Source organism: Mus caroli, unplaced genomic scaffold (genome assembly GCF_978045245.1).
Source record: "Mus caroli unplaced genomic scaffold, Mus_caroli_1 scaffold_17, whole genome shotgun sequence".
In the NCBI taxonomy this organism is placed as follows: domain Eukaryota; kingdom Metazoa; phylum Chordata; class Mammalia; order Rodentia; family Muridae; genus Mus; species Mus caroli.
Window position 1 is genome coordinate 56,089,303 of NW_028227272.1, and position 11,999 is coordinate 56,101,301.

Here is an 11,999-nt window from a genome sequence, read left to right on the forward strand (position 1 = left end):
TATGACTGCTAAATGATTATCCTGTTTGTTATGCCATATTCTAAGAGAACTACGTAGCTATCAACACTTATTGCATGGCATTTCCCATCTATACATAGGCATATCTTAAGTTATGTACTCTAACATATCCCTGATGCAGAATAATGGACATGTGTCATTTGTTGAAAGCAGTAAATGCATAGGTTGGAAGCAAAGTTCTAAAATCCACCGTAAAGATTAAACTCATCATTTATGAGTATTTGGATTTAAACAATGATGTTTATAGTACTTCTTGTTATCTGGGTCAGTTGGAATCAGTTGAAGCCACTGAGTTAATCACTTAGAAAATTCTATTAATGATTTCTATGAACTATCAATTTCCATTCTTCTACTTAAAAATTCTATTAATTTATATAAAAGATCACATCGCTCCCGTCCACTGAATAATGGTGTCCTTGCTGTTGAATAAAGGAGAGAGCAGAGTCCTTTTTTGTGGACAGACAGATGCAGACATACATAGATATATATAACATACAGATATATGCAAGGGCAAACACAGACAGAGACATAGAGCAACCTTCTTCACATTCACATAATAGAGAGACAGAAGATAGAAGACACCAGGAACATGAAACAGAGAATTCAAATCTGGACTTGCTTTTTAAAAAGACTCCAAAGATAAGTGCTTGCAATTCTTTCCTTAATGGGCACAGATGCATTATTGGAGACTCAAAGTTAATCATTAGCATGTAAAATTCAAGTACTGGGCTTCTGCTGTAATAACCTGCTAATCTCAGCATTTCACCACTTTTATATTCAAAAGTTTGAAAGTCTTGCATACTTATAAGAAATACAGATGATCAGGTTCTTTATATGGATACCCATGTCTGGTTCCACCTTCTGTCTTAGTTACAGAAGTATTGCTGTGATAAAACACCATGACTAAAAGCAACTTATGGAAGAAATGGTTTGCCTTGACTTATATTTCCAAAGGCTGAGAGTCCATAATATCTCAGTAAGCAGAAGCTGAAGCAGAAAGCTAGCTGATCAGATTTTGTCAGCCTATCAGGAAACAGAGAGAACAAACTGGAAGTAGAGGAAGACAACAAAATCTCAAAGCTCATCTCCAGTGACATATTTTTTACAGCAAATCTGTTGTCCTAGAGATGCCAGGATATTTACAGACAGTCGTGTCAGATGGGTACCAAAATGCTTAAATACATGAGATATGGGGGGCCATTTATTATTCAAACCACCATAGACAACAATATTTTAGGTATTTTTTAAGGGAAATCATCTTAAATGATAAAAAAAATTGAAAATTTTATTTAGCCATTGTCAAAGGAATATAAGAAAATTAAAATTCAAAATTCTTTGCATATTTTTAAAGCATTAAAAAAACTTACAGAGGAAAAACTTGATATTTTTAATACTAAATCAAACCTCTGTGAGGGCTAAACCTTTTTCTTTAACACATTTTTCAGAGAATCCATGACTTGTTTGTTCCTCAAGCTGTAGATGATTGGATTTAACACAGGAATTATGACTGTGTAAAACAGAGAGTCTATGATATCTTGACCATCTGCTTCTTGGGACATGGGGAACACATACATGATCAGAAGAGGCCCATAGTACAGAGACACAGATAAGAGATGGGCACCACAGGTAGAGAAAGCCTTCTTCATGCCTTGGACAGACTTCCTTTGCAAAATCGTAAACAGCACTAGTGTATAGGACACAAGAACAATTGCAACAGTGAGGACTTGAATTATTCCAGCAAAAATAAATATCAGTTGAAAATTAAGAGTAGTGTCAGTACAGGAAATCTTTAACAATGGAACGATGTCACAGAAAAAGTGATGTACTATATTGGAATTGCAGAAGTTTAGTAGTAATAGAGATCCCTCGTGTATTGAAGAATGAAGAATTCCACCTACAAAAGACAGGACTAAGAGACATATACATAGTCTCTTAGTCATAATCATTGGATAAAGTAAAGGTTTGCATATCGCTACATAGCGATCATATGCCATAGCTGCCAACAAGAAGCATTCTGTAGTAACACAGATTGCAAAGATAAAGAATTGTATCATGCATTCAGAGTAGGAAATCATCTTATTCATCTGTAAGAAATCGAGTAACATCTTTGGTGCCACTGTGGATGATAGGCAAACATCCACAAAAGCCAGATGGCCAAGAAAGAAGTACATAGGGATATGTAAGTGAGGGTCATTCCATATAAGAGCAATTAGACCAAGATTCCCTACAATAGTGATGAGATAGATCACCAGAAAAAAACAAGAACAAGGGCACCTGTAGCTCTGGAGACCCTGTGAGCCCTGTAAGCACAAATTCTGTCAGCACAGTTGAATTTTTCATTTCTGAATTCTCAATGGATAATCCCTGAAATAAAACACAGGAAAAAGAATGTTGACCAAGATTTATAAATCAAATATCAGGAGAGTACATTTGATATCATATATGATTATAGACTAATAACCATAACAATATAGCATTTTACTTCTCTATTTTTAAAAATGGCATTTGAAGGAGTTATGTGGAAGAAGTTAAAAGCATCTATAAAACTAATTTCTTACCCACCTTGTACTTAGTGGCTCTTGGGTAAAGACAGAGTATTTGTCTCACAAATTTGTTCAGACTTACATTTCTTAGATTTTGTTATGAAAAGATAGAAACTAAAAACCTTTTACATAGACTAAAACAAACAAACAATAAAACCAAACCTCCTAGCTAAAGCACGAATATTTTACCCCTCCACATTGCATCTCCAGAATATTCTGCAACATTATTACCTGCCTTCCTCTATAAAGAATTGGGGGTATAGTGTTTCCCCTTTAATGGCATTTTTGATTCCTTTTAGTCCTTTCATGTCAACCAACTGCATTCTAAAAATTTCAGTAAGACATTCAAGTTAGAATCAAAGTGAAGATAAGAAAGAAAACCTCTGAGAGGCTCTGCCTAGCAGCCAATGGAAAGCAATGCAAAGACTCACAGCCAAACATTAGAGAGAGCTCAGGGAGTCCAACAGAAGAGTTGGAAGAAGAGTTGGAGGACCATAAGAGGGCAGAAACTCAACAGGAAGACCAATAGAGTCAATTAACCTGGATACTTAGAGGTTCACACATACTGAATTACCAACCAAAGAGCTAGCATGAGGTGGACATAAGACCCTGAATATATGTAGCAAATGAGCAGCTCACTCTTCATGAAGGTTATCCCCAAAATTGGAGCAGGGGCTGTCCCTGAGCTTGCTGTTTGCCTGTCTACCTATGGCTCTCACACCCTGAAATAGCCTTATCTGGCTTCAGTGGGAGAGGATGTGCTTAGTCTTGTAGCAACTTGATGTGTGGAAGTAGGGCTAGGGTGGGAATTGGGGTGGAGGATAATTGTCTGTAAGGTGACACAGGGAAGGGAATTACCTGACTCAAAAGAGAAGGGGAAGGTGGAATGCTGGGGAGGACTTGCTTGGGTGGGTGCTGAGAGGAGAGGCTGATATTGGGATGTAAAGGGAATAAGTTAATTTTTAAAATGATTGAAAAAAAATTAACAGAAAACCCCTGATCCAAGTCATACATACCTGTAATCCCCACACGCAAAGGATGGGAGAATGAAAGTTATACCTGGGATATGTAGAAAGATACTGCCAGTTAAAAAAATAACTAATCAGTAAAACAACCTAATCTAAATTCAACTAGAGTGTTGAGAATTGTGACCCAAAAGAAAAGACAGGTATAAGAATTACCAAATAAAATTATACTGTCAGATGTCAAAACCAATGCTCTAGTAGGATAAGCAATAGATATCTCTGTTTGCTGAAATTAAGAAACTTAGTGGCTTTGCTGAGACTGTAGTTAATGCCAAAGAATAGCAGACACTGAGTGGCATCAGGAACTCCACAGTGAAGAAACATGCTCTCAGGGAGCCAAAGATAGTGGGACAAGCTGTGGACAGCTTGTTTGCCCTTTTACAATATGCAAAATGATATCTGTGGAACGTGTTTGATAAAAAAAAAAAACATCTGGGTGGATAAAAGGAAGTTATCAAGAAGAGAAAAGTCCAGGAAAGGGAAAAATTGGATGAAAATGAGGAAGAGATCTAGAGTTTCTTCTGCCTGTTGTTCTTTAATTACTGGATTACTGCCAGTCCTGGGTATTTTTATTTTCTTTTTGAAACTTTAAAATATATTTCTCTATAAATTTTTGAGTCCAAAAGGCATTGGATTTAAATTTTATATCACAAACTGTGTGCTGCAGTAACACACTTACATGCTTGACTGATAGTTCTTTGCATATTTAATCCATAGTTTATGATACAAAAACTAAAGTTATAACTTTTTCTCTAGATATCACTTTGGGTTTATTTGATAGCACTTTCATCTCTAGTGATTTTTTTTCTTGCAGAGTAAGATTGGTCCAAACATTGAATCTTTATACCAGAGATACATAGGGTGTCAATGTGTTCAGTCATTAAATGAATGTGTTTATTTGAACATAGTCACAAATGTGCATATTTATATATTAGTTGTGTATGCCTTCGTGAAACATACATCTTCTACTCTTACCTCTACCTTACATATTTGCATCTTTCTCTTTGTGTATATAGATATTTTTCAAATAAAGTATTCTCAGAACTTGATAATATAGGGGAAATATATTTAAGTAACCAGTCTGGAAGATTTTAACTAAATAGGCAAAGTAATCATTTTAATGGAATTATGAGAAAAAATTCATATACAAGAACAATAGCTACTTAGGTCTTTAAAATCAGTATCTTAGTTCAAGTATACTGAATTTACTGTTCAAGTTATAACATCACTAGCAAAACAAATTATTTTAAACTACTGTATTTCTTCATATTTGTGAACAAAAATTAAAATATAGTGACATTATTCATTGTTCTTATTTTATTTTATACCAAGCTGAGTTCTGGTAAGCTAAATATAAAAGAATCACAACTTAAACAGCATTTAACTCTTTAGACAATACATTCATATTATTGCATAAATCATCTCTCTTACCCATACTGTGAGAGATGTCGTAGAGGTCTTTAAAAAGTGTTGGTAATTTGAAGGCAGCCAAGAACTTAGCAGTGTATAGCTATTGGAAGGTTGGTAGCAGTTCTTATGGCAGTTTTGATGGTTTTATTCCATAAATGCAGGGGGGAAACCGCTAACTGTGTATTTTCCTTGGACCTTATCTCCACCCAGTGGCATCCCTGAGCAGAGACCTGAAAATCCCCTCTGCGATCACAAGCTTTCCCTGAAGACAGTGCAGCACTGCCCTGCTGTCCAGTGTGGATTGGACACATGTGAGGAGTCCTTAATGACTACAAGAGCTCCACAGACTTTTACAATGTGAATACACATGCCATGCCTGAGTCTAGCTTGAAAAGATGGAATCACCGCTCAGACTACCTCTGATCACTAGTAACACTCCTGATAGGTTTAGACAATAATTAATTTTTTTGTCAGTACACAAATGATATAGGGGTGTTGGGCTGTATACAAGAGGAAAGGAAGCTTTCTTTATTTCATTTTTAAAAAATTAGATATTTTCTTTACTTATGGGCATATATCCAGAAAAAGTTCCACCCAGGAAAAAGGACACATGCTCAACTATGTCCCATAGGAGCCTTGTTTGTGACATCTAGAAGCTGGAAAGAACCCAGATGTCCCTCAACAGAGGAATGGATACAGAAATCGTGCTACATTTACACAATGGAGTACTACTCAGCTATTAAAAAGAATGAATTTATGAAATTCCTAGGCAAATGGATGGACCTGGAGGGCATCATGCTGAGTGAGGTAACCCAATCACAAAAGAACGCACACAATATGTACTCACTGATATGTGGATATTAGCCCAGAAACTTAGAATAACCAAGATACAAGATACAATCTGCAAAACACATGCAACTCAAGAAGAACGAAGACGAAAGTGTGGACACTTTGCTCCTTCTTAGAATTTGGAACAAAACACCCATGGAAGGAGTTACAGAGACAAAGATTGGAGCTGTGATAAAAGGATGGACCATCTAGAGACTGCCATACTAGGGGATCCATCCCATAATCAGCCCCCAAACGCTGACACCATTGCACACACTAGCAAGAAGTTGCTGAAAAGACCCTGATATAGCTGTCTCTTGTGAGGCTATGCTGGGGCCTAGCAAACACAAAAGTGGATGCTCACAGTCAGCTATTGGATGGATCACAGGGCCCCCAATGGAGGATCTAGAGAAAGTACCCAAGGAGCTAAAGGGGTCTGCAACCCTATAGGTAGAACAACAATATGAACTAGCCAGTACCCCCGAAGCAAGTGTCTCTAGCTGCATATGTATCATAAGATGGCCTAGTTGGCCATCAGTGGAAAGAGAGGCTCATTTGTCTTGCAAACTTTATATGCCTCTATTCAGGAGAATGCCAGGGCCAAGAAGTGGGAGTAGGGGAGTATTGGGGGGGGGTGGGCTTATGGGGTAGCATTGGAAAAGTAATTGAAGAAAATAACTAATTAATAAAATGAAAAATGATATATTTCAAATGTTATCCCCTTTCCTGGTCTGCCCTCCAACCCTCAATCCTATACGTCTCCCCCTGCTTCTATGAAGCTGTTCCCCCACGCACCCACACACTCCTGCCTCCATGCACTGGCATTCCCCTACACTGGGACATAGAGCCTTCATAGGACCAAGGGACTCTCTTCCCATTGATGCCCCACAAGACCATCCTCTGCTCTATTTGCGGCTGGAGCCATGGGTCCCTCCATGTGTACACCTTGGTTGGTTTTTTAGTCCCTAGGAACTCCGGGGGGAGGGGTTCTGGTTGGTTTTGTTCTTCCAATGGGATTGCAAACCCCTTCAGTCAGAAGGAACCTCTAACCTATTGGTGAGCCTGGTTTGGGAGTGTAGATTTTATAAAACTCAATGGTCCCCAAAACTGCCTTGGGCTTTCAGGTTTGGGTTGAGAAAGCTCAAAGAATGAAATTCAGAGACCAAAGAGTGGTGCTGCTGAGAACATTTTATTATTAAATATTTGTAGGTGAGAGTTCATGAGGCAATGGAAGGAGGAGGACAGAAAAGAAGTGAGGTAGGCAGAGTAAGAGAAGAAGGGAGGAGAGTGAGAAGGAGGGAGAGGACAGGAGGGAGGGGAGAGGGACAGAGACAGAGATAAAGACAGACAGACTTACTGCATCCAGCACTTCCTTACATCAAAAAGTAGCAAAACCTATATCAAGGTTTGTGATTTGAGGCTGATTATGGAAAGGATCCCTGGGTGAAGCAGGTCTTTTCCCAATTCTAAGAAGGGGCGAAGTGTCCATACTTTGGTTTTTGTTCTTCTTGAGTTTCATGTACTTTGCAACTTGTATCTTGGGTATTCGACAGTGGTCTGCCCTGCACAGGAGCGCCATCTTGGATCCGGGACTCCCCCAAACTTTGGAACTTAGTCTGCACAGGTGACAGTGTGCACCACAGAGGCCGACAGCTTCTGGGGCAGGCGGGAGCCACAGAGCTGCTGAGGCAGCACCCTTTTGGGGCTGCAGACATCCGACACCCTCCCAGCCGGAGGACAGTGGTCTGCCCTGCACTGGAGCCCTCTGCCTCAGGAGCAGGGAGCACCATCTTGGATCCGGGACTCCGCCGACTTCGCACAGTCCAGGGCACCCCAACACACCTGAAAAGCTAGACCTGGATTTAAAAGCATATCTCATGATGATGGTAGAGGACATCAAGAAGGACTTTAATAACTCACTTAAAGAATTACAGGAGAACATTGCTAAAGAGTTACAAGTCCTTAAAGAAAAACAGGATAACACAACCAAACAGGTAGAAGTCCTTAAAGAAAAACAGGAAAACACATCGAAACAGATGATGGAAATGAACAAAACCGTACTAGACCTAAAAAGGGAAGTAGACACAATAAAGAAAACCCAAAATGAGGCAACACTGGAAATAGAAACCCTAGGAAAGAAATCTGGAATCATAGATGCGAGCATCAGCAACAGAATACAAGAGATGGAAGAGAGAATCTCAGGTGCAGAAGATTCCATAGAGAACATCGGCACAACAATCAAGGAAAATGGAAAATGCAAAAAGATCCTAACTCAAAACATCCAGGAAATACAGGACACAATGAGAAGACCAAACCTACGGATAATAGGAGTGGATGAGAATGAAGATTTTCAACTCAAAGGACCAGCAAACATCTTCAACAAAATTATAGAAGAAAACTTCCCAAATCCAAAGAAAGAGATGCCCATGAACATACAAGAAGCCTACAGAACTCCAAATAGACTGGACCAGAAAAGAAATACCTCCCAACACAAAATAATCAGAACAACAAATGCACTAAATAAAGATAGAATACTAAAAGCAGTAAGAGAAAAAGGCCAAGTAACATATAAAGGCAAGCCTATCAGAATTACACCAGATTTTTCACCAGAGACTATGAAAGCCAGAAGATCCTGGACAGATGATATACAGATACTAAAAGAACACAAATTCCAGCCCAGGCTACTATACCCAGCCAAACTCTCAATTAACATAGATGGAGAAACCAAAGTATTCCATGACAAAACCAAATTCACACATTATCTCTCCACGAATCCAGCCCTTCAAAGGATAATAACAGAATCAATACTTTATTATGAGACTTGACACCATGGACCACTTGCATTTGGAAACAAAACTGTTCATTCATGTCTAAGGAACAAAAATGGGGCAAAAGGGTGGGATTAGAGTCTCACAATCTTTTTTTTATAAAATGAATTTATTTACAAACTCTCCACATATACCTTATGTTAAAGTTCACACAACCTATTAATAATTCAATATGGCAGAACAAGATGCTGTGTCTTACAAAATACCTCAAACAATTCCATGGTGATCAAACAAAGGATGTTGGGAACTAATATGTTTTAATATATCTAAAAATGCAATCATGCTCACAGATAAGATCACATCACATATGATCTCTAAATTCATACAAATGCATATGTACATCTCTGTATCTTTACATTTTCACATAAATTTATTCAAGAAAGATTTAATCCAAAACCCATATGGTAAAAAGGTTTGGAAAGGAAAAGAGTTAACAACAGAAAGTTGTTACATTGCAAAAAAAGTTTTGCAATGTATATATATAAGAGGAATAGTGTCTTCACTAGGTTATCAATAGGCAATTTAAGTGTATGTATAAAACAAACAAAAAAAATGTAACAGAGGTGAGACTGAAGATGGTTCATTTATTCTGCATCCGGGAAGTGCATGATATTTGCAATCAAGGTCAACCCAAATATAAAGCTCCCACAATTTTCTTTTTTTCTCATCTGCTCAAAATAAGCAAACAGACAAAAAAAATGAAACAAACAACAAAAATCACGGGAGACTATGACATCATTTCTTACCACTCTTTGAGCTTAGCTCATATACATTTATAATACAGTTTCTTCAACTATAAACTCTAATAACTCTTAGATAGCCCATTTGAATGCTAGTTAATTCACTATTTAATAATCTAAGCTATTGTGATAGTTCTCCCATCTTCTACCTTTACATTTCATCAATAAAATCCCTTACATGTTTATTTTATGAAAACTGTTAACATTTTGATTTAGTGAAACTTCCTGGATGGTGATGAGAATGGAACTAGAGAGAATGTCAAGGACAGCCCAGATGGTGAGCAAAATGAGCCTCTCTTCACACTCCCAAGCACACTGACCACAGCACATCCTCTGACAGTCTGCCCAGTCTTATTCTTGCATGTGTACTCCAGTGTCTTTATCCTTCCATAAAGAAAAAACAAGTAGAATTGCTGTATGAATTATCATTTCCCAACAAAATTTAATGAAAGACCTTTCATATTTTCAGCAACAATTCCATGGTTTGCATCTGTTTACAGATACATAACTCTGCCTCATCAGAATAGGGAAATGTTCTACTAGTCTCCAAATTGTCAATGACATTATATTCATGTTATTTTTACAGGAAATACACTACTATAACAGTTAATGTACTTATGTCATAATAAATAATGTACAGACCTATTAAAGAGTTTTATTTTTATTTCTGTTTTTTTTTCTATTCTGTCTTTGGATAACTTAAAATTCATTTCAAATATTTTTAAAGAAATTGATACATGAACAAGAGTTCACTTAATGCTATCTCTGGGGGACTGGGATATGTGCAGTGGGAAAGAGCACTTGCTGCTCAAGATCAAAACTGTGTTTGCTCTCCTAGCAACACAAATGTCAATATGAAAGGGCTTCTGATGAAGAACAGATCATGCCTTCACATATAATTTCAGTGATGTGAATGGTGGAGAAGAGGATCACTGTGGTTCGCAGGAAAAAATTATAGCTCGAGGTTCAGTGAAAGACACTATCTCAAGAAAGTAAATAAAGGGAATTATGCAGGACATATGACCTCCTCTGGTCTCTGCACAAGATTCCATTAACAATGTAACAATTCACAAATAAGTATGCCTACATCACATACATACATACACATATAAAACAACAACAACAATTCTAGGTTGGATTCATTTTCAAAATATTTTGAAAATGTTTGAAATATATCCACATTAAACCTGCACAAATTTGCCATGTTTTAATAAGTGCATGACAGACAATAATGTGAAATCTAAGTATTTCTCCTTAAAAATTTTGCCAGTGATTTTTTTTACTTGCTTATTCCTCAGACTGTAGATAATTGGGTTCAGTACAGGAATTATGATGGTGTAAAATACAGAGTCCATCATATCTTCATCATTTACTTGTGGAGATGCAGGGCGCACATACATGAAGAGCAGAGGGCCATAGTACAAAGAAACAGAGAGGAGATGGGCTCCACAGGTGGAAAAGGCTTTTTTTATACTTTTGATAGATTTCTGCTTTAGGATTGACAACAGAACAAGTGTATAAGAGACAAGGATAGTTGTAATTGTGAATACCTGAATCGAGCCAGAGAAAATAAAGAGCATCAGGTAATTGAGAGAAGGGTCATTACAGGAAATTTTTAACAGTGGCATGACATCACAATAAAAGTGGTTTATTATGTGAGAGCTACAGAAAATTAATCTGAATAAAAAGCCTTCGTGAATTAAAGCATGAATAAATCCACCTAAAAAGGACAATATTAAAAGCCATACTCAGAGTCTATTCGTCATGATCATTGGGTAGAGTAAAGGTTTGCATATGGCTACATAGCGATCATAGGCCATTGATGCCAAGAGAAAACATTCTGTGGTTGCACTGATTGCAAATGAAAAAAACTGTATCATGCACCCAGAGAAAGATATAATTTTACTCTTGGCAAAAATGTCTTGTAGCATCTTTGGTGTCACTGTGGATGATAACCAAGTATCCACAAAAGCTAAACATCCAAGAAATAAGTACATAGGAATGTGAAGGTGAGGGTCATTCCAGATAAGAGTGAACAAACCAAGGTTGCCCACAATGGTGATGAGATAAATGACCAAGAACAGCAGGAACAGGGGGATTTTCCATTGGGGCAGATGAACAAGTCCTGAGAGAACAAACTGAATGAGCACTGTTGTGTTGTCCATTTGCATGTCCTCACTGGCTGTCTCTAGAAATGAAAAATGACTGATGTGACACAGCATTCACTAAAATTCGTAGAGTAAAATGTTGGGTAGTAGAATTTAAAACACAAGTCTGTAGTTATAAGGTTGGCCACGAAATTTCATTTCATATCACTACATATGATGAAAACTTTTCTTCAGAGTTAAGAAATTACTTCATTTTTCCAATAAAGATTTGAACTTTTTAATGTATTTAAAGAAAAGATACCTTTTAAATTTTCTGTGCAGTGTATGACATTACAAGTTGGCTAGGTTAAAAGTTCTGAATGTATGTAATAGGGTCATAATCAAGGAAAGAAATGTTTTAAGAGTCTAGATTATACAATGAATTCAACTGAAGGGTCTTAGACAATTCAAATACTTGAATTTAATAAAGTGATATCTTACAATCTATAGTAGCTTGGGA

General features: G+C 37.3%; 2 pseudogenes; both read right to left on the reverse strand.

Moving 5' to 3' along the window:
* Positions 1 to 1,433: 1,433 nt before the first annotated feature.
* Positions 1,434 to 2,373, reverse strand: LOC110311748 (olfactory receptor 5H19-like; annotated as a pseudogene).
* An 8,259-nt stretch (positions 2,374 to 10,632) lies between these two features.
* On the reverse strand, positions 10,633 to 11,563 carry LOC110311815 (olfactory receptor 5H19-like; annotated as a pseudogene).
* Positions 11,564 to 11,999: the final 436 nt, after the last annotated feature.